General features: G+C 36.8%; 1 protein-coding gene and 1 non-coding gene across 2 annotated transcripts in view; one reads left to right on the top strand and one right to left on the bottom strand.

Annotated features, from left to right (window-relative positions):
• Positions 1–22,481, top strand: part of Ctnna3 (catenin alpha 3) — a 1,268,549-nt gene that overhangs the window by 987,850 nt on the left and 258,218 nt on the right. The window lies entirely within an intron of this gene.
• Positions 16,887–16,959, bottom strand: Trnaa-ugc. Its single transcript has one exon. It is a non-coding gene; the product is annotated as a tRNA-Ala (tRNA).

Below are 22,481 nucleotides of genomic sequence, written 5' to 3'. Positions count from 1 at the left end.
TCCAATGTATGAAGAGAACTGAAAGTGATCAGATTTATAATTGGTCTCCAGCAACCACAAAGGCATAATGCAAAGAAAGGCCCTTGGATTGATCTCAGACTTCACATAGTTAGAAAGACTGTCACAAGCAGAATATGCATTTGCAAAAGAAGCACACTTACCCAAATAAACACATTTTACACGCACGCGCACACACACACACACACACACACACACACACACACACACCACTTCCCTTTGGTGCACCTGCAGATGACCTTACTCAGCTGATTTCACTAGTGATTCATAGGTGACTTAGGTGGTCTAGGAACAAAGGGCAAGATACAAAATATGATATCCTACTGGGTCAGCTGCAAAAGCAGCTTCGCAGGCAAAATAAAAAGGACTCCACAGGAGGGAGAACCTTAAGTGAGTCTCAAACTTTCCAAGAGGTATTTCCAGCTGTATTCTATAACCTGTTCTACCACTTTTGCCCTTCTTTTAGGCCTGCGTAGTTGTGAATAGATCCTTCTTTCAATATCAAATTTTATGGAATAGAAGTATCTCTTAGTGGATGTGATTAACTACTATACTTATTGCATTATTTTATTTGATAATAATTTTGGGGAAGATTTGAAAATTATTTGTGTAAACTTGAAGACAGAATTCTAATGACTTTTTCTATAAAACATATTAAAAATAATCTCCATGGTGTCATTGACATTAAACAACACTACACCACACTAATTTGACAAGTTATATAGGAGTTTAACAATGCTTAGAAGCATTTCCACCAAAATTGTGAGATGAACATCCCCAAATAAACTGGAGATAAAGTAAAAATGGCAAAATTTGACTAATAATAAATTTTGTTGAGGAAAGAAAATAAAATATTCAAAGCTATGTACTGGCATCAGATATTGAAGTATTACAGTTTGGAAAAATTATGTTTTCTCTTTATAAAACATTTTAATGTTTTTTTTAGAAATTCTATATCTGAAAGATGGTGTGTGAATTTTATTGTCAAGCTAATATTAGACTTTGTTGATAGAATCTCAATGTAATATAAATATGGATGTCTGAAACATATGAAATTATTCATTTTTAGCATAAAGCAAACTGACCTGCTGGGCTTTATGAATTCTTATCTAGCTCTTCAGTACCTTGAAGATCACTAGCTATTCTGTTACTTAACTCTGCTACAGTAAGTGTTCTACTAATTAGTCTTAGTCTACAAATAGCAGTTCATCAGAGATGTTCAGTTTAGCAGTCCAGGTAACAAGGCAAATTTGTATTAATTCTTTTAAATATACTTTTCTGCTGACTGGGTATTTGAAGCCTGGTTTGAGGATTTGAAGTTAAATGGTTGTGATGTAGAGATGAAGGGAGTATAAGGGTGAGTGGCTTTAATATCTTTTCAAAGACGGGCTTAAGGCTATCACTCATGTTTTAGATTTTTATCTTCTTATTGGGAATATGGGCTTTAGCCTTTCCAGTACTTAGAAGGATAAATTTGTAATCTTTGTTTAGAGCATGAAATGTTACAAAACGATTTATCGTAGGAAAAAAAAATCCTAGCTAATAAGTAATTCCTTTAACATTTTTAAAGAGATTTTTAAGATGTCTTTATCAGCCTCACAGTGACATCTGGCCTTAGAAATAAGCTGGATGGTGATAAGCATTGTGTATAAATATGTAATACTATTGAGAAATTGCATGTACATCAACAGAGTTCTAAGTAATAGTTCAGAGCATAGCACTCAAGAATTTTCACATGGGGAAAATAAGGCTTTTGGCATCTCTTCACTCTGTGTTGTTTCAATATTTGTATTCAGCTGCTTTGAAGCTTCGAATGTGACTAAAATGGGAATAAGACCTGTCATGGATAGTTGTACAAATTTAAGGCATACAAAAATCCCTTTTAAAACTCTGGCTCATATTTTATGCTGAAAATCAGTTAGCTATTATTTTGATTAATGAAATGAGACCAGATAAAAGGTACATTATTTAAAGAATCATCAGAGGTTTTGATGTTAGAAGTGGGATTCCTAAAACCTTATTAATCCTAATATTTACTTTAAAAATACATGTAATTAAGGCCAGAAGTCACTGATGTTTAGTAAAGAAAGCAATAGGCTAACTTCAGTGAAATTCATTAACAAATCACTTTAAAGTGATTAATCTCAAGTGAACTATCACCTCGCAAAAATTTGACCTTTTTTTTCTATTCCTTCCAAATTTTCTTGGGCATGAAGCTAAAGTCTATGAAAAAGAGAGAAATTAACATCATAATTGTCTTTCTATGATCTGTTGTTCTTTTTAAAGGAGCCTCACTTTGCTTAGATGTACATAATTTATAGCAAAGATAGAAAATTGCATTACTTTCTAAACTTGCCTTTTACAGTGTACTTCTCATCTAAGACTTTTGCAGTTTGGTTAACCATTTCGTCATGGATGTTTTAATTAGAATACAGTTTTAAAACAAAATAGGCTATTTTAATAGAATATAAAATTAACTACAATACATAAATAATTATGGAAATTTGGCCTTAATTTTGGAATTCCATTATTAGGATATTTCTCTCTCATTATTCTACTTAATTAGTAATAACTCAAATTTTGTAATATAATGATCAGAAAAAAAAGTGAGAAACTTATAGAAGATTCTGTATCCTAAGTAGGAGAAATCCAGTTCTTCTCCAAACCAAGGTGACATTAAAATCTCTATACCTCTTCAGCAATTCCCCTAAATAATAAAGAAGGAGATGAACATAGAATCAGATGATGATAACCAGGAAATGGTGGTCAGTGAGACCAATCACATAGATTGTTTTCATCCATTATATTTCGCATTTTAAATTCATTTTAGTGCCTAGAATTAGAAATATTTTGTACATAATCAAATCAGATTTGATTAGCTTTTCTTATAAAAGCAAATATCAGTGTCAGCTCAAACAGCACACACACACACACACACACAAACACACAAAGGTCAGAAAGTAAAAAAGATATGGAAGAGTGAAGTGGTACTGAAAAATTGTAGCTAAGAAACAGCACTAAAGATGCAAATGGTTAACTTAAGTATAACAAGTATAATAGACTTTATAGAGAGGTCCAATTGTATAATCTTTTAGAAAGATTAGGTCAAAGTCCAACAAAATCGGCACCAGGAAATGTTTATTTGCAAAAGGGGGAGCAGGATCAAGGGGAAAGGGGTGACAAATGAAGGGGGAAGGGAGGGAGAATTCAGTCGAGAATTAGTTGTACATACTGCAAAAGTAAGAAAAGTAAAAGAAGGGGTGGGTCAAATGGCTGAAATGTATGTCAGACCCTGAACTAGTCTCTCATGTTTTACAATGGCATTCCTTGATCAACATATAGAATATTTTTAGGTCAGTATTATTGCATATACTGAAGACAGAGACTGTCTCTCATGGACCAAGACTTGTGAGAAAAACAGATAATATATAAGTAATTAGGCGAGCAGATAATTACTGATAAAATGTTTGATCAGGACTTTAAATGCAACCATATGGGGAGTCTGCCACAGAATCAATGATGTGTGGACTAAGTGTTAAGAGCCACACACTGGATGAAAGGAGAAATCTGGAAATAGGGACCAGCAAAGGCAAAGGAGAGCTTTTCTCTCGTGCTTAAAACCTAAAAAGAAGATGAATGTGATTGCAACATACTTGAATAAAAGGAACATGACTTGGATGATGCACATGGGCCATGGTCAAAAGTTTGATAAATGTTTGCTAATCTTATTTAATTATCTCTAAAAACCGAAGACACAGAAACCAACATTGAATTAAAAAGGTTAGTTAGCTATCCAGGTGAGCTACATAGTCTTGTGTCCGTCCACTGCTAACTTTCTTTGAGCATTGAGATAATAATACCCATGTCACACAAAAAGATTTTTGTCAGAATTAAAGGAAAGGTGCGATGATGAGAAATATGCAAGAAGACAGGTTCTGTTATGTCAAGCTGGGTGGGAGGAAATACATTCTCTCTCAATTCAGATTCTCTTTCCTTTCCTTTGTCCAACAATGGAAGATTTAGAGTTGGTGTGATTTTATTTTACAGTCTACTATGACTTACCCTCAAGAATATCAGGAAGTGGCTTAGCTGAGCTCCTTCCTTACCTATGCCTACCTGTCAGCTTTCATTCACTCCTTCCCAGGCTTGGCAACTGCTGGAGGCTTAAAGCATGAGCAACATGGATTCAGAGTTTCTAAAGTCTTAACCCGGTGACTCTGAGAATCTTCATCTTTATAACAATATGCCTAAAATGGTATTTCTCTCTCCCTCCTATCTCCATCCCAACTCTCTCTCTCTCTCTCTCTCTCTCTCTCTCTCTCTCTCTCTCTCTCTCTCTCTCTGTCTCCCCTAGATTTGAATCATGAAATAATTAAAAATGCTGATCAAAAATATCCAAAAATTTGTTGTAGGCAGGATAGGCATGTTTTGATAACTAGCACAGACCTAACTACAAGATGAGATGGAAGAATATTTAGGAGGAAGAGCTTTTGCCTTGTCTTGAATGAGCCTGGGAAGTAGAAGGAAGACAAACCAACCAAGCAAGTGAATTAGGAGATTATCATGGATATTAAGACAACACTTTATAGATACTAGAGAACTAGGAAATGAAGGGGAAAAACATTTGAATTAATTAGATGAAAATAATTACAATTACAACCATTATTGAAATGGTCTGCATGGGGCTAATTATCATATATAAAAGTACCTAGGCCTGCCCTTAATGGTGATATGTAGCAGCTTTGTACGGTTGTTATGTTTTACATGATTACAACATGAAGTTCAATTCAACCATGCTTCCACTTCTGTTCAATTCTCTTTGTGAAAAACTGGAACTTTAATTAGATTATGATTATTAAAATAAAGATTAAGAAAACCTCTTACACTTCTAAATAAGACCAAGAGGATGGAAGGGGTTAGTAGTTGAAACTTTAAAATTGAGGAAGCCAGGTGCTGGTGGCTCATGGCTATAATCCTTAGCTAATCATGAGGCTGAGATATGAGGATCATAGTTTGAAGCCAGCTCAGGCAGGAAAGTCTGTGAGACTCTTATCTCCAATTAACCACCAGAAAACCAGAAGTAGCTCTGTGGCTCAAAGTGGTAGAGTACTGGCCTTGAGTGGAAGAGCGTGGGGACAGTACCAAGGCCCTGAGTTCAAGCCCCAGGACTGACAAAAAGGAAATAAATAAATAATAAAATTGAGGATCAAAATGAAAGGTTTACTTTTCCTTGTTGGTTCTTAAACCCATAATGCTTCAACCCTTATTTCTATATGAGACCCCTAAGTCCTTACAATTCTCATTACATAGGGGTCCCTATAGAAATAAATATTTAGTGATAGCCCTCTTCTTGAGTTTTATACTCATGTCATTACCGTATGCCTAATCCACAGTTCTCACTCATTACTGCAGGCTAAATGTACATCCCACCACATTCTCCCACTGTGAGGTTCCACTTGAGCTTATGGGCCAAAGCATTGCCACTGTATTAAGTGAAACAAAACACTATGATACTGCTCAGGTTTCTTAGTCTTCTGGCTTTTGGGATCATCGGTATATGAAGGAGCCTGACTTAACCTGGGTGCCTGGTAGCCACAGAGAGTCCCATACTCCGATTCCTGCACCAATGGTCACATTCCGAAGATGAAGGGTTTAGACAAAAAGCCTGAGAAGCTCAACTGCCATACACCATGGTGGATTCTCTCACTCAAGAAAAATCCTTTTATATATATATATACATATATATATATATATATACATATACATATATAATTATACATTTCATTGTTATAGTGGGTCAACCTGTATCCTTGTTTCAGCATTTTGTTATTTCCCTTCCTCTTCCCCCATAGTATAACCCCTGTTTTCATTGTATAAGAAAAATTCTTCTGAGAAAGAATAAGAAGCCGGGTACCTGTGGCTCATACCTGTAATCTTAGCTACTCAGGAGGCTGAGCTCTGAGGATCATAGTTCAAAGCCAGCCCAGGCAGGAAACTCCAAGAAACTCTTATCTCCAATAAACCATCAGAAAACCGGAAGTGGTGCTGTAGCTCAAGTGGTAGAGCACTCGCCTTGAGCTGAAGAGCTGAGGGACAGCACTCAGGCACAGAGTTCAAGCCCCAGCACTGACAAAAAATTCAAAATGTAAGCTGGGTGCTGGTGGCTCACGCCTATAATCCTAGCTATTCAGGAGGCTGAGATCTGAGGATTGCAGTACAAAGCCAACCCGGGAAGGAAAGTCCTTGAGACCCTTATCTTCAATTAACCACCAGAAAACTTGAAGTGGCATTGTGGCTCAAGTGGTAGAGTGCTGGCCTTGAGCTGAAGAGCTGAGGGACAGCACCCAAGGCCAGAGCCCCACGACTTACAAAATAATAATAATAATAATAATGGTAATGGAAGGGGTACATAAGTACAATGTGTATGTGTGGAAATACAATAGTGAAACACATCCCTACATTAATACATGCTAATAAAATTACTGGAGTAAAGCAACCAGGGTGACATATACCCGTTGTTCCAGCTTCTTGGGTAGGACGTAGGATTATGTTTCAAGTCCAGATTTAGTAAAATAACAATTCATGAAATCCTGTGTCAATCAATAATTCATGAAACCCCATGTCAATCCATAACAGCCGAGCATGGTAGTATGTGTCTGCCATCCCAGTTATGTGGAAAAAATTAATAGGAAGATTGAGGTCAAGCCTGGCCAGGCATAAATGAGAGACACTTCAAAGCAATAACAAACCTTAAGGCTAGGGTGAGATTTAATTGGTAGAGATTGTATCTCAGCAACAACCTGAAGAAAGTACAAGGCCCTGAGTTCAAACCCCAGTACTGAAAGAAAAAAGATCTTTTGTAATCATTTGGGTCCAGTGCCATAAATGATTGAGTGAAGATATACCTATTTTTAGATCTTATGTGGGAGTAAGTTCTGTTTGGTTTGAGAGTTTTGATAATCATTGCTTTTTTACTTACTAAATATTTTTGCTCAATTTAGGCAACTGTAGAAATTTTGGAAGACTAAAATGAAAAAAAATGAGGACTATAAAGTATGATTAGATCTAATAATGGGCATTCATTTAAAATAAATAACAAAATAGCAAAATACACCCACCTTCAGTGCTTGGCTCTCCTCTGTGGAACCATAAGGAGATTTTCATAGCACATTATCTGATGGATGAGACACCTTAAATTTTTATCTGAAAGAAAATGCAAAGCTAACAGCAGGATGTTTAAAGCATAAAAACCCTGCCACCTACAGTATAAACAAAGGTATGATTTAAACATTGCACTTCAAAGAAAACCCTGAACGAATGAGAATCTGGTCCTGCAAATGAGGGCAGCAGCCCAGAGACCCTCCCCTCCCCATTCTGTTCCAGGTGTGCCTGGGGCATTGGTTCCCAGCTCATTTAACCCAGCAGAGATTGGCTGCTTAACGGAGCTGAGCAGCAGCCTGCCCTTCTGCCACATTTGACAAGGAAGTTCAGTTTCAGCTAGTGAACCTTATTTAGGGAACTAATGTTCTCCATTTGTGTATTTGCAAAGAAGATGCTCCAGGCAATGTCCCCAAATGAATTCAGAGGAAATAAACTAAAAATGAGAACTCAGGTCTTAAGATCAATAAATTGTAGTCCCTTTGATTTCTTTCTTTTTTTTTTATGAACACATCTCACAGCATGTAAATGGAAATCAACATTAGGCTTCATTTATTTTCATTCCAAGTCAAATTAAAGTGTGGTTTTTGTCAGTTTAAGGAAAGAAAAACAGCTAATGGAAAAATCACAAACCCAAGTTTATGATACCAAGTGTTACCTCTGAATAAGTAAGTTTTAAAGATGATTGGAGCTGTTTATATATTTTAAGGTGCAGTTATAACATTACTTAAACACATTTGTAGAGCAATGACTAAAAGTGTATTCATGGTTATTTGAAAAACAAGCACAGTCAAACTTGAATATGCCTCTACTTAAAATATTTAACTTCATGTACACAGTCATATGTACAATTTCAGAGAGTGATGATTTGAAAAATTAATTTTTGTTCTTAGGACTCTGTATTATAACATAGGCGAGTAATACATGTTGAGGTATACTTCACCATGGACCCTATTATGAGCATGTAAAACCACATGTAGGTATTTATTAAAATGATCATTTGCCCACAGATAGAAGCTCACCATATTTAATGAAATCTTCCTGGTATTTCCTAGACTGGCTGTCCAATCTCAGATGTCTGTTTCTTTACATATACAATGGAAATATACAGTTATTTAATTCAGAGTGGTATTATGGAGATTAAGTGAATTAATGAAAGTTCTTAAGAGTATGACAAGTACATGTTTGCTTGGTCCATGTTGGTAGTGATAGACAGACACATAGATGATAGATAGATGAGACGTACCTATTTTATATTACTATGTATCATATCATATCATATTATATGATGTATTGTGTTGTTATATGATGATGTTAGCTAGTATAGCTATCTGAGTTATAGAATATTCATCATGTATCTATTTTAGAATCTTGGGGTTTGGAAATAGAGGTCAACTTCAATGTTTTTTTACAGTCCCAAGTTTTAAGCTATTGCCTTAGTCTCATACCTTTAGAGTTCTAATTGTCCTTTTTCTAATAAGTCCTGTTGAAATGTGCTTTTGTATGCAGAGCTTTTAGACATAAAGGCAACTAGTCTCTGAGCTTTTAAACTCTACTACACTGCTATGGAGCACACATTCCAATCTATCAGCCAAGGGCGGACATGTACACATTTAGTTTTTGTAGAGTGTAAATACTCAATGGTGGTTATGGTGAGATGAGTTTATAGCAGGAGGCTTTCAATTTTACCCTTGCATATGCTGGTATGAAATCATGGAGTTTTGCCTTTTAAATCTTGTTTTATTATTATGTGGAGGCAGCATGCAGCAGTATGGCTTAGTAGAAAAACAATAGATTAGGCACAGCCATAAATTCTAATTCTGGCACCATTGCCAGTCCAGTAAACCCTTCTGTACTGTAGCATGAAGTACATTATGAAGAAATGCTGGCAGCTCTCTGTATCAGCAATAACCAAAGGATCCTTTAAATTAACAGCAGTTACAAACAAAAGCAAAATAAAGAACAAAATAAAAAATAAAACAAAACGAAAAACAACACTTAAGACTCAGAAGAGGTAGAGACCTCATTAAATACCTATTTCACCTGCCCCAGCTTTCAGATGACAAGCAGGGCTGAAATATGGAGAAGTAACATGACTGGCTGAAGGTCAAACCACAGTAAGCAAAATCCAGGTGTCTGGTAGTTGTTTTCATGTTCTTTAGGAACATGAGCTAGGAGGGAAAGGAACCCAGACACTTTATATAATATTGCTTAAAACCTAGATTATTTTTTCTAGACCTGTAAATATGTAATTATTCTCATTTTTATTTGGAAAATAGGATCATGTGATGTCTAAAGGTAGTAATGTTGAAAATTTAGTTGGGTTAGGATAGGCAGAGCCACTGTTCCAGTCTGGATGGTTTTATCCTTCTTGCTGACTTTGGATAGAGCTCAGAACCATCACCTGCACAGGACTGATCTGTAAGCAACTTGAAGCTCTCATGTGTTGACGGCTGGTGTCTATCCTGTAGTGCTTTTGGGAGGTGACAGAACCTTCAAGATATAGAGTCTACTTGAAGGAAATTAGATCTGGGGGGATATGCCCTTGAAGGAGATAATGGGTTTCTGCCCCTTCTTCCCCCTCTTTGCTTCCTGGCTGCCATGAAATGAACAAACCACTTTCACCACACATCTTCCAGCACTTGCCTAAGGCAACAGTGCTAATTAACTGGAATGGGAGCCAAACATACATACCTTTCAGCTATAGAAATGGATTATCTCAAATATGTTGTCACAGTAACAGAAAGCTAACTAGTATAGGCTCTTATCATAAAATATAGTAGTAGCCATTGTTTAATTAGTCTCTTGCTTCCTTACCCCTATGGTGCTCAACAAGCACTGGTATCTTCATTTCTTTATTTTATTCATGTGAAATAAATCCTTGGTATCATAAAGGAAGTTGTAATTCTCTTGATACCTTTCATTCATCCCAGCTCATGAGGTTACAGAACCTTATTATTTTCCTGTGCTGTGACAAAACTCATCTTTAAAATAATACATATAAAAACATAATATTAGTAAGCTGAAATTCCTGTTTATAACTGGCAGGTGAGGTGGCTGTCATCATTGGTTAATACTCTGTTGTCAAAATATTGCCACGGTTTTGAAATGTTCTGTTATTAACTGGCTTGCTCTTTTTTGGAGCGAGGGGTAATACTGAAACTAGGATTTGAACTCAGGGCCTTGCATTTATTTGACTGGCACTATCAATTGAGCCACACCTTGGTTTTGCTGGTAAAATTGCAGATGGAGTTTTATAGATTTTTGTGCCAACACTGGCCTTGAATCAAAATCTTATGAATCTCAGTCTGCTGAGTAACTAGGATTACTGCCACAAGCCTCAGCACTAGGCCCATCTCTTGGCAAATATTCTTCTAAAGTTTCTTTATGTGATGTCTATGTGGAGTTGAAAGGGACCCTATCATCCTGGATTCCTAAACCAACACTATGCCAAGACTGTTCCCATTAACTACAAAATACCAACTACTTGGTATTCCTTCTTCTCTTACTGCTAGTAATGCTCATGCTATTCATTTCTGGATAACAGGACATAAAGATAAATGTTTCCCTAGATATTTCTGGAAATGAATCCCCTAAAATTTCTCTGCTCTCTGCCTCATTTCTCCCTGTCCTATCTATATGCAAACATGAAGCTCAGCTGCAGTAACTTTCTCACAGCCAGGCAGCAATAATTCTGAGGGCCTAGGCCAATACACGGAGGCGGGCTGCAGTGTAAGCACAGAAGAAGAAAGGGCCTGGGACTTTGTTGATATTGTTGAGCTATGAAATCCATGGTGATTGCCGCAAGATTATCTTTCACAATAAGAAACATCTCTGTCTAAAGCCACTCTTATCTGCTAATGTTTTCTAGCAGCTGAGCACATCCTAATTTAGAGGCTAAGCAGACATTCTGTATGTGTAGGATGGGGGACACTGGAAGAGATACTGCAGACAAATTGAATGGTTTCTATGTAGAGGGCACCAGATAGAGTATAAATTTGGCACAGATGTAAAAGTTACTGTTAATATTTTTTCACAGATGATTAGATGTACTCTGAGTCTGCTTTTTCGAGTACATGCCTCAATCATCTTCCCAACAATTATTTAAGTTAACATTTTTTATTTTAAAGCGGACCTAAAAGAAATGATTCTATTTTCTTCCGAGTGTGCATTCAGGTTTTTATCACTTCCATCCTCCACACACATGGCCATTCTTTAATTTCCTGTAAAAATTCATACATAAACTCATAGAAGCCATACACTCCTATGTTATATCTTATCAATGTATTTGATTCACTGAAATATTGTAACATTATCTGAACCTTGTTCAGAACAAGCAATATCTGCAGTGTCAATTTCCAAAAGAAAATGTATAAGCAAAAGGATTCATTTTTGATGCATTGTTTTTTTCATTGAAGCAAGAACAAGATTCTCAATTTTTTTCTGCATTTTGAATTTGACTTATCTACTTTTTATAAACATTCCTTTCCATGTAGCTTTTATGTATCTCCACCTCCTCTTTTATTTATGTATTTATTTTTGTCACAATGGCACTGGGGCTTGAACTTAGGGCCTAGGTGCTGTCCTTTAGCTTTTTCACTCAAGGCTAGGGGTCTACCAGTTGAATTATAACTCCACTTCTGATGTTTGGCTGGTTAACTGGATCTAAGAGTCTCATGAACATTCCTGTCTAGGGTGGCTTTAAACCATGATCCTCAGATCTCAACCTCCTGATTAGTGAGGATTATAAGCAAGAGCCACCAGCCCCTGGCTCCATATAATTTTACATTTTTCTTACATGAATTTTCTAAGCAAACTTTCAGTACCTCTTGCTTTGTGATTTTTTTTAAGGATTTTTAAAAACTTTTTTTAATCATCAAGGTGATATACAGAGGAGTTACAGTTGCATAGTAAGGCAATAAGTACATTTCTTCCCTTCCCTCATTTTTCTTACTTTCCCTACCCTCCACCCTGGACACCCCCAAGTTATACAGATCATATCCAACATATTGTCTTGTATATATCACTGTTGCATTTGTTCTTTGTCTCATCATTCTGTTTTTCCCCTTCCCTTCCCTAACTCAAATAAACATATATACAATACAAGAGAATCTAGGTGCCAGTGGGTCACAACTGGAATTCTAGCTACTCAGGAAGCTGAGATCTAAGGATCATAATTCAAAGCTAGCTGAGGCAGGAACATTTGTGAGTCTTATTTCCAATAAATTACCAAAGAAAAAAGCCAGAAGTGGAACTTTGGCTCAAGTGGTGGAGTTCTAGCTTTGAGCAAAAGAAACTCAATGCCATGGGCGGGAAGGTGGCTCAGTGGTAGAGCGCTTGCCTTGCATGCGTGAGGCCCTGGGTTCGTTTCCCCAGCACCACATAAGCAAAAAGAAAAAAAGCCAGAAGTGGTGCTGTGGCTCAAGTGGTAGAGTTCTAGCCTTGAGCTGAAGAGCTGAGGGACAGTGCCCAGGCCCAGAGTTCAGGCCCCATGACCGGACCCCGCCCCCTCCCCAAAAAAGAAAGAAACTCAGTGACAGTGTCCAGGCTCTGAGTTAAAGCCCCAGACCAGAAAAACAACAACAACAAATAAATAAATAAACAAACAAATCAGTATGAGACATGACACTTAACTGACATTAGAATAACAGCAGTGCATGATTTCCTGTACATGCCAAAACTAAACAACAAATATGAACATCGTTGTTTTATTATTCTAATGTTACCTATTTATGCATTTAGAGATAAACAAAAATGATGATGTCTATCTTTAGATCTTGCCATGAGAATCCCTAACCAGGGGGATGAGACAGAATTTCATTGCTGTTGTTTAGGGTAACTTCATTTGAACATGGTGATGAATCCGAAAATGAAATTCTTTTATGGTTATAATCAATTTTTGTCACAACTGAGAAAGTACAGTTGGAATCATAATAGTTTTACCTTTATCCCATAAAAGTCATGAAATATTCTGACAGGGTAATTTCATCTATTTGCCTCCTTATATAAATCTTTAAAAAAATCTTTTTGTTAAAGTAATGAGCTCATTTCCTTGCCACAAAAATTAAAGCATGCTCAGTAGATTTGGAATGTAAAATTCTGTCCTAAATTGAATGTTGTTATTTAATTTTGATTGAAGTACAAAACAGAGAATGGGAAAAAATAAATCAGTATTTGACACTGATGAATCCATGAACCATAGTTAATATTAACCACAAAAATTATATATATATACTTCCTGTGGTAAGAAAGACTCTAAAAAACCAACCAGAACTGTGTGATTTTATTGCCACCTTCAGAATTTTTCTACTTAGGTAAGGGACAGTAAGAGATAATTTTAATAAGAATATATTGTGCTCTAGATTATTGCTTCCTCAGATGACTGGGACTTTTTTGCCTGACAGAACTTGGGACAATTATCTTGTCCTTTGTGTTCAGAGATGATGTGCTGACAGGTTATTTCCTGAGCAATAACTGAGATATGTGACCTGCTGTCCTTGCCAAGAGAGAGCCTATTTTGTAGTTGACAGCAGTAGCCACTGAACAGAGAGCCTGACATTTGTGGCCTTGTCACCTTCAGGTCAATTGAGTCTGTTATTTATTTATTTATTTTTAATATTTGATTCCTCTTTTGCACACTCAATCACCAATCATGTCTGCAATCACAATGTTTCAGTCCCAGTGCCATTTTTCTCCATTCTCTTGTCAGGAAAATGCACCATGCTGAATTAGATAGGAGCACTGTGACTCAGCTGTTCTTGTTATAACCAGGTCTCTCAATACCTAGAACGAGATCACTAAACCATGGGTTATGTATTTTGTAACCTCTTCTTAGAATGCTGGAGAAGTATCTGCCCCGATAATGTAACAAGTGAAATTAGTGAATGCTGGAAAAGAGAAAGAAATCTTGGATTGATAAGTCTCTGTGACAGAATGATAATAATTCCAATATATCCTCCCATCTTTCATTTGAACATTGATCTTGAGTTTTATAGTTCTTTCATACGTGATTTTTCTATCATGAGGTGGCTACCAGAAGAATGAAATCCCTCATCTTAAAATTCTTAGAAGTACTATCAAGGGGGCAGCTTTTAATTCTGAATATCAAGTTCATCTTCAAACCACAGAAGAAGTAGTATAGCACCAAGTATTGGTACATTACAATGTGAATTTTAACAATATCTTACCTCTGACTAACTCTACTTTTACATATTTTCTTTCCCAGGTATCTTCTGAATGTCCTGCAATTTGCCCCACTTCCATGGCTTCACATGTCATTTCTATGTGACTATTTGTCAAGACTTTTCCACCTTCTCCCTCTCCTTCTTTTTCTCCCTGTCCTTCCCTTCCTTTACCTTTCTTCCTCCTTCTCTTTCTCTCTTTCTCCCTGTCTTTTGTCCGTTAGTCTCTCTCTCCCTCTCTCTCTTCCTCTCTCTTTCTCTCCCTCCCTCACTTCCTCTCCCTCTCCCTGACCCTCTCCCTCCCCTTGTCTCTTCCTGCCTCTCTTCCTCCCTCCTTCCCTCCCCTGTATTGGATTTTGAGCTCAGGGTCTCATACTTGTTTGCCCTGCTTGCTTGCTCAGCTGGCATGTTCAGCTGGAACTCACTCTACCACTTGAGCTACATATGCCTTCATTCCTGCTTTTTGCTGGTTGTCTTGGAATTGAAATGTCCCAGACTTTTCCATTTGGGTTGGCCTTGATAATTCTGTGGATCTCATCCTTCTGAGAGGCAAGGATTGTGAGTACAAAACACTCATGTCTCCCTGCCAGTATTCTCCTATGACAATGTGTTTTTCCAAATTGTATTCTACAGGTAATAAGAAACACAGGCAAATACATAATCAATAGTTTACTGCGGTTATAATACAGGATTAAAACCTACATTTTGACCAGTAAATAATTAGTCACATATTTTTTTCATCAAAGAGAAGTGTTAATCTCTTAAATGTAGAATATATAGGACAAAACTTTATTCTCAAATGTATTTCAGAGTCAATATTGTACTAATTATGCAGTTTTAAACATTACTATTTAATATGACAGAACCTTGGCTTTTATCTTTAAAACAGTGATTATCATTCATAAGTCTCTACTTAACTATTTTCTGTTGTAGAAAAATCAAAATCAATGCGCAGAAGCACAGAAAGAAATAACTTGACACAGGGGTCCTATCTCATTCTTTGGTGTATGTAGGTATCTCTTGGCATCCTGAGGACTATGGGCCCCTAGGAATGGTGCTGTGGTGCTCTGAGAAGCACCCGATCATTAGCTCTGCCAGCAGTCAAAGTCCTTACAAATGCTATTTCTTGCTACTTTTCTGGGAAGCCTTGTGATGACTTGGAAAATTCCAGAAATAAGATGATGTATGAGAGGCTTTTCTTGCTTCAAATGAATGTGTGTGTGTGTGTTTGTGTGTGTGTGCACGCGCGCGCGCGCGCGCGCACGTGTGTGTGTGTGTGTGTGTGTGTGTGTGTGTGTGTGTAAGAACATTTTTGCTGACCCAGGGGATTTGTGTTAGTTTTGAGTACTTTGGGTTTTATCCTAATTAATCTTAACTTCTGAGCTTTGTCCATCAATAATACACAAAATGGACTGGATGTGCCCTACAGAGGAAAAGCTAAGACTACAGGAGCAAAACTTCAGGGCACAGAACAGGTTTGAGATGTGAATTTTTCCACAGGAGAAGACCAGAATCAAATGTACCATGGTCCAACAATAATTCCTTTGACTTTAGCTAATGGAAAAGTTGTAAAGTGCCTCATTTCAAAAGCAAAAACTTCACGATCAGTTCCAGCAACTTAGGATATGCTTCCATAGGTCATGATATACAGAAGTAGGATTGCTGGTTATTATAACTTTGTCTGGTAAAATATATTTACTCAATATACAATTATTGAAGAACCACCATGTGCCAGAAATATTTCAGAGAAACCAATTCAGTACTGATTAGTGATGTGACATTCATTGGCTTCATATGGAGAGAGAAAAAAATATAAGATGAAAGAGAGGAGTAAATTTGATGTGAGAATTGGATGAAACCAGATACTTGCGAGATGTTTGTGTGTGCATATATGTTTGTATTTTGTGCATTTTCTTTCTAGAACACCAAACAGAGTGATAGTATAATAATAATATTTGCTGTTTATTGCAATTAGCATGGCATAGGGAATATTATTCTAATCTGGGATTTAGCAAAAAAAAATGGGGAAATGCTGAAAGGATTTTAGTCCCTTTTCTAATGCTGTAAGTGAACATGTGAAATTGTGTAATTTATAAATAATAGCAGTTTATTTGTAGTGTGGTGCTGGAGTCTGAGGAGTCAAAGGGGAGAAGGCTCACATCTCTGTGGCAACTTTTAAGGATTTCCTTATATTGTAGAATGGCAGACTTCCTTGTATCATCCACGCCAAGGCAGAGCATGGATGCTAGCATAAGTCCTATTCTTCTTCTTAGAGTTGCACTAATGCTATCATAAAGGCTCTGCCCTCATGACTTCATCCAGTCTCAACTATCTCCCACAGGTACCACCTCTAAATACTACTATCAGAGGAACTGTGTGTTTAAATTAAAACACATAAACTTTTTTTTGGGGGGGAGGGGTCTGGTCGTGGGGCCTGAACTCTGGGCCTGGGCGCTGTCCCTCAGCTCTTCAGCTCAAGGCTAGTACTCTACCACTTGAGTCACAGTGCCACTTCCGGCTTTTTCTTTTTGTTTATGTGGTGCTGGGGAATCGAACCCAGGGCCTCGTGCATGCAAGGCAAGCGCTCTACCACTGAGCCACCTTCCCAGCCCTAAAATACATAAACTATTGGAAACACATTCAAGCCCCAGCAAGTTCCCTCTACCGTAGTTATCTGTATTGACTGTTAAGGTTGAAGGAACTTGGACACTATGGGGAAAGGTATAGTATCCAGAGTACATACAGAGAGCTGTAAATAAGATCAAATCATAGAGGGAAATCCTCACATTGTTTTGAATGGTTGAAATGATGGAAGTGAGCTGGATGTCAGGGCAAAGAAGAAGGATTAAGGTAATAAAGGCCGTCAATGCTATGATTTAAATCTTTCATTTTTTCCAACAATGAGGATCCATCAGGAATATCATCAAGTCTGGAAAACTGTGGCATCAATGGTTAAAACCATTATTATTAGATTAACATGAAGGAGAGTTTTGAGAAATGCATATAAGTTGTAGGGGGGTTTATCTCCATCAAGGTGAGGTATGATTAAGAAGACCTGTGCTAGAGCAATGGCAATGGAGTTTTAGAGAGGAAGTATAGACTTAGAGTGGACAGACCCAAGTAGACTTTCAGCCATTTTGTTAAAGTGTTTGGGTAAATGGAAATTTACTATGATGGAAATACTAGATGGATGGAAACTTGGGTGAAAGAAGATGATTATCTCATTCTTGTATGTACTGAGTTGAAAAGTGCTCATAGTCATCCAGTTTGAGAAACGTTTGGTTCATGTTCTTACAAATTAGTGATCAAAGCTCAATTCTGCATAACTTTGGAGCTCTATTTCTATAAGCTGTGGATGGAAGTTATAGAAGATAGAAATACTATTTCAAATGTTTCATTTAATTAGTAGCATGGCTGTCAATTCAGTTATCCCAAAGAACAGTGGATTAAAACACAGGAAACATGTTTGACCATGCATAACACTGGTAAGCTGGACGCCGGTGGCTCACACCTGTTAATCCTAGCTACTCAGGAGGCTGAGATCTGAGGATCATGGTTCAAAGCCAGCCCCGTCAGGAAAGTCCATGAGAATCTTATCTCTAATAAACCACCAGAAAACCGGAAGTGGCACTGTAGCTCAAGTGGTAGAGTGCTCACCTTGAGCTGAAGAGCTGAGGGACAGTGTCCAAGCCCAGAGTTCAAGCCCCACAACCGACTGAAAAAAAAACAAAAAACCATAGGTATATTTAAAGAAAATCTGTTCAAGTACATATTTTCTATAGTGGAAAGGAGCAGAGACCAGTGAGGATTCAAACAACTAATAGGTTATCTTCAGTATTTATTGGAAATGCTTATTTTCTGAAGATCTTCATTATGTGGTTATTACTGAGTTAATATCACAAGCCATAGAAGTCATTACTGCAGTTTCAAACCCTTATGTAAAGAGAACTCTTTATTATTAACAAGAGAATAATTTGTGTAACCTAGTCAGTGTCAAATATATTATAACATTATCTTTTTTCCTCCTCATGTTTGTATTTTAAATATATGGAATACGATGATAACAAATATCTGTATTGGGATGTGTCTACTTTTTGAGTTACCTATGAGTTTAGGGATTTTAAAAACTCTTCATCAGTTTAAAGTAAAAACTAATCAGTCAAGAGGACACAACAATGAAAACAAATCCAAATCAAAAGACGTTTATCAATATGAAAGACAATGTAAAATGTACAGAATTTGGAATAAGAATTGCGTTTTAAAACTGGCTCCATTGATTCTTATTTACTAATGTAGGCAATGAACTCACTTCCCTCATCTTTAAAGTGGGTTTATTTTTTTTTAAGATTAAATGGCATAATAATTGAATCAGCTGACGGGTGCCGGTGGCTCACACCTGTAATCCTAACTACTCAGGAGGCTGAGATCTGAGGATTGCGGTTCAAAGCCAGCCCGGGCAGGAAAGACCGTGAGATTCCTACCTCCAATAAACCACTAGAAAACCGGAAGTGGTGCTGTAGCTCAAGTGGTAGAGCGCTCGCCTTGAGCTGAAGAGCTGAGGGACAGCACCCAGGCCCAGAGTTCAAGCCCCATGACTGACAAAATAAATAAATAAATAAATAATTGAATGAGCTATACTGCTTCTACTATTTATAGAAGAAAGAAAATTTACAGGTTAATATATCAAAAAGTTCAAAGCAGGGCACTGGTTGCTCATATATGTAAACCTACCTACTCAGGAGGCTGAGATCTGAGGATTATGTTTTGAAGCCAGCCTGGGCAAAAAAGTCTATAAGGCTCTTATCTACAATTATCCATAACTAAAATTACCTAAACTACCTGAAGTAGAGCTATGGCTCAAGTGGTAAAGTGCTTCTCTTGAAGACAAAAGCTCAGGGACAGTGAACAGGGCTAAGTTCAAGTCTGGGATTGGCATACAAAAATATTTCCAAGTGTGGTAATTTAATTGATTAGTTCAACACTAAAGGATAAAACATATTTTTGATATATTTGCTGTAAGGTAGATGCCTAAATCTAGCATTGTATCCAGCTCAAAATTCTGGGGCAGGAACAAATAATTGATCAAACAAATAATTAATCATTGCACCCAAAACAATATTCCCAAGACAAAAAATAAGCATCTTTTTCCCCCTTTTCAGTACTTTTCCCTGGGCATGCCAACCTTTCTGAGAAATGCTCACAGTGTATCCTCTAATTCTCATTGGCTGGAATGGGTTTCAGAGTCTCTCTACACCAATCACTAAGAAGAAAAAATGATGGGTAATAACCAGCAGCTATCTCTGAGCCAAGAGCTGAATTGTCTTCCTGCAGGTTAGAAACGTAAAACCATTCACAATGTTTTATAATGAATTGTGGGGAGCCAACAAATTAAATCTGTAAAAGTGATTCTCTAAGTGTAATCCCTGATCCTATAGCTTCTGATTTCTTGAGCCTTGATTCAAATTCAAATCCTCTTCTCCATTCTACTTCAGACCTACTGAGCCAGAACTCAGAGTGGGATCAAACCATCTGTGTTTTAATGGACCCTCCTGGCAATTCTGATGCACTGTAAAGTTTGAAAACCACTATGTTAAAATAAAACTTACTGAGGAAAGAATTTACCACTTGGTAAGGACAACAAAACTGGAAAACTCCCTGAAAAAAATCATATAAAATGTAATAATAAAGTACAACAACAACAATAACAACAACAAATAGCCAGATATGATGTAGCACTTCTATAATTTAGTTATACAAGAGATCTAGGTAGAAGAGTTATAATTTGAGGCTAGCCCTTAGCAAAAAGCGAGATCTTATCCCCAAATAACCAAAACAAAAAGGTTGGGCCCATGATTCAAGTGGTTGGAGTGCTGTTTAGTAAGTTCAAGGTTCTGAGTTCATACTTTATTCCTCGCAAAAAAAAGTAAGAAAAAGAAGAAGAAAAAAAGAGAAACAATCTGCTACAGTTTGGATCTAGAATGTCCCCTGAAGTCCTATGTATTAAAAGATTAGTTCCCAGGTTGGTGCTTATAGAAGGTGTTGGAACTTTTAAGAGGAAGGGCCTAATGAAAGGAAGTTAAGTCATTGTGATATCTACTTGAATGAGACCCCAGTCCTTCACTATCTCTAACTTTGTTTCCTGGTTCATATGTAGTAAGGTGGGTGCCATTACTTTTCTGATTTTTATCTACCCATCCATCCATCTACTAGTCCTCCTATTCATCCATGTTTTTCAAATAGCTTTGTTTTCTCATAAACAAATATAGAGACAACAAGGGTTATACCATGGGGGAAGAACCCCTGTTGTCACTATATTTATTTATAAGAGAAAAAAATATCCTGTATAGTGAATATACATTTTTCTAATTTAGGGAGGGGAAGGGAACTGACAAAATGCTGAAATAAGGATACAGGATGACCCATTGTAACAAAGAGATGTACAAGACACTATGTTGAAAATGAACTTTACAACTTTGGGGGGGGGAGGAGTTGTGAAGGAAAGGGATGTTAGGGGAAAAACTAAGGAGGGGGTAACAATACTCAATAGGAAATGTACTCATTACCTTACTCATGTAACTGTAACCCCTCTGAACAGTATCTTTACAATAAAAATATATATTACAAAACAAATAGAACAAGAGAAAGTGAACTCAAAGTGATTCTGGAGATATACTTCTTGATCTGGAAAATATGTTTTCTAGGATGGAGGAAATAGACTGTTGTCTTCATTTTGCAGAAGAGAACTTTAGCTCCTTTCCTTTCCATTTTCCCCTGAACCTGTACCATTCTAGCTTACCTTAATAAAGAAAGCTTCTGTATGTAAATAATTAGCTAAAAATCTTACACTATATTTACCAACTCTTTAGAAGTCATGCTCAATGTGTTGGCAAAGCAATATATACAAAGTCAGATTTACAAAGAAAAATTTCAAAACAAACATTTAGAAGTGACTTTAACTACTGGAAATTCTGAAGTTCTTCACTTCATTCAAAATATGTGTTTTCATTTCTTTAACATTACTTAGTGAAAGAGGTAATTCAGTACACCAGGCTCTCACTGGAGAAGTTCACAATCAGGTGCTATTTAACTTTCTAGAACCATGTCTATGAATTAAACATACTTAGACTCTTAAGCTATATTAATTTAGGCTCCCTTACAGCTTTAACATACTGGTAATAATAGTAGAGTCAAGATAAATGAATGTCAGATACAGGAAAAATTAACTTGTTCTTTCGACCTCTTTGTCTTGTATCCTTGTATGTAGAAAGCTTTTTGGCACTGTGGGATATCCAGACAATTCAAGGAAAATGAAATAACTACTATCAATGAGATTGAGTCCATAATCTTTCACTGCAACTCATTAAAAATAATTAAAAGTTCTGTTAAAATTAAAATTACAAGTTGGAACAGATTACTACAGTCTTATTAAAATTTTGCAACTAGTACAATTGTGGTAGATGTAGAAATCTATAACTTCCCAAGCATTAGCACAATTTATACGGCAAAGATATCCTTTATAATGATGACAAAATCTATTTATTTCATACTTAATACATCTGTATTTGTACTAGGGAGAATACACATTGGTCATCAAAGCTGAGAATGTTATTAGTAGGTAGGAACAGATTTCCAATTTTGCTATAGCCCAGGACACTTCTAGATGTCAGAATGTTTTCAAAGATTTATGACTCTGATCAGTGAAATATGCACAGAAAAATTACAAAGATAACACCATCCTTATCATTCTTCCAGCAAAATAAACAGCGAGCTCACAAAGGGCAGGTTTTCAATAAAGACTTGCTGTGCAGATATTTGGAAATCTGCTAATCTGTAGTACATTTGTGATGATAGAACAGCACTAGATTTAACCTGTACATCATAGTAGGTAAAATGTAGCTGGTGGACTAGAATGACCAAGAAAGTGCAATTATATGAAACCTAATTTTTATTTTTATTTTTCATTTTTTTTTAATTTTTTTGGTCAGTCGTGGGGCTTGAACTCTGGGCTTGGGCACTGTCCCTGTGCTCTTCAGCTCAAGGCAAGCACTCTACCACTTGAGCCACAGCGCCACTTCTGGTTTTCTAGTGGTTTATTGGAGATAAAAGTCTCGCAGACTTTCCTGC

Source organism: Dipodomys spectabilis, unplaced genomic scaffold (genome assembly GCF_019054845.1).
Source record: "Dipodomys spectabilis isolate Male_0828 unplaced genomic scaffold, ASM1905484v1 ptg000207l, whole genome shotgun sequence".
In the NCBI taxonomy this organism is placed as follows: domain Eukaryota; kingdom Metazoa; phylum Chordata; class Mammalia; order Rodentia; family Heteromyidae; genus Dipodomys; species Dipodomys spectabilis.
Note: the sequence above shows the minus strand (reverse complement) of the source record. Positions and strands in the feature narration are given on the sequence as shown.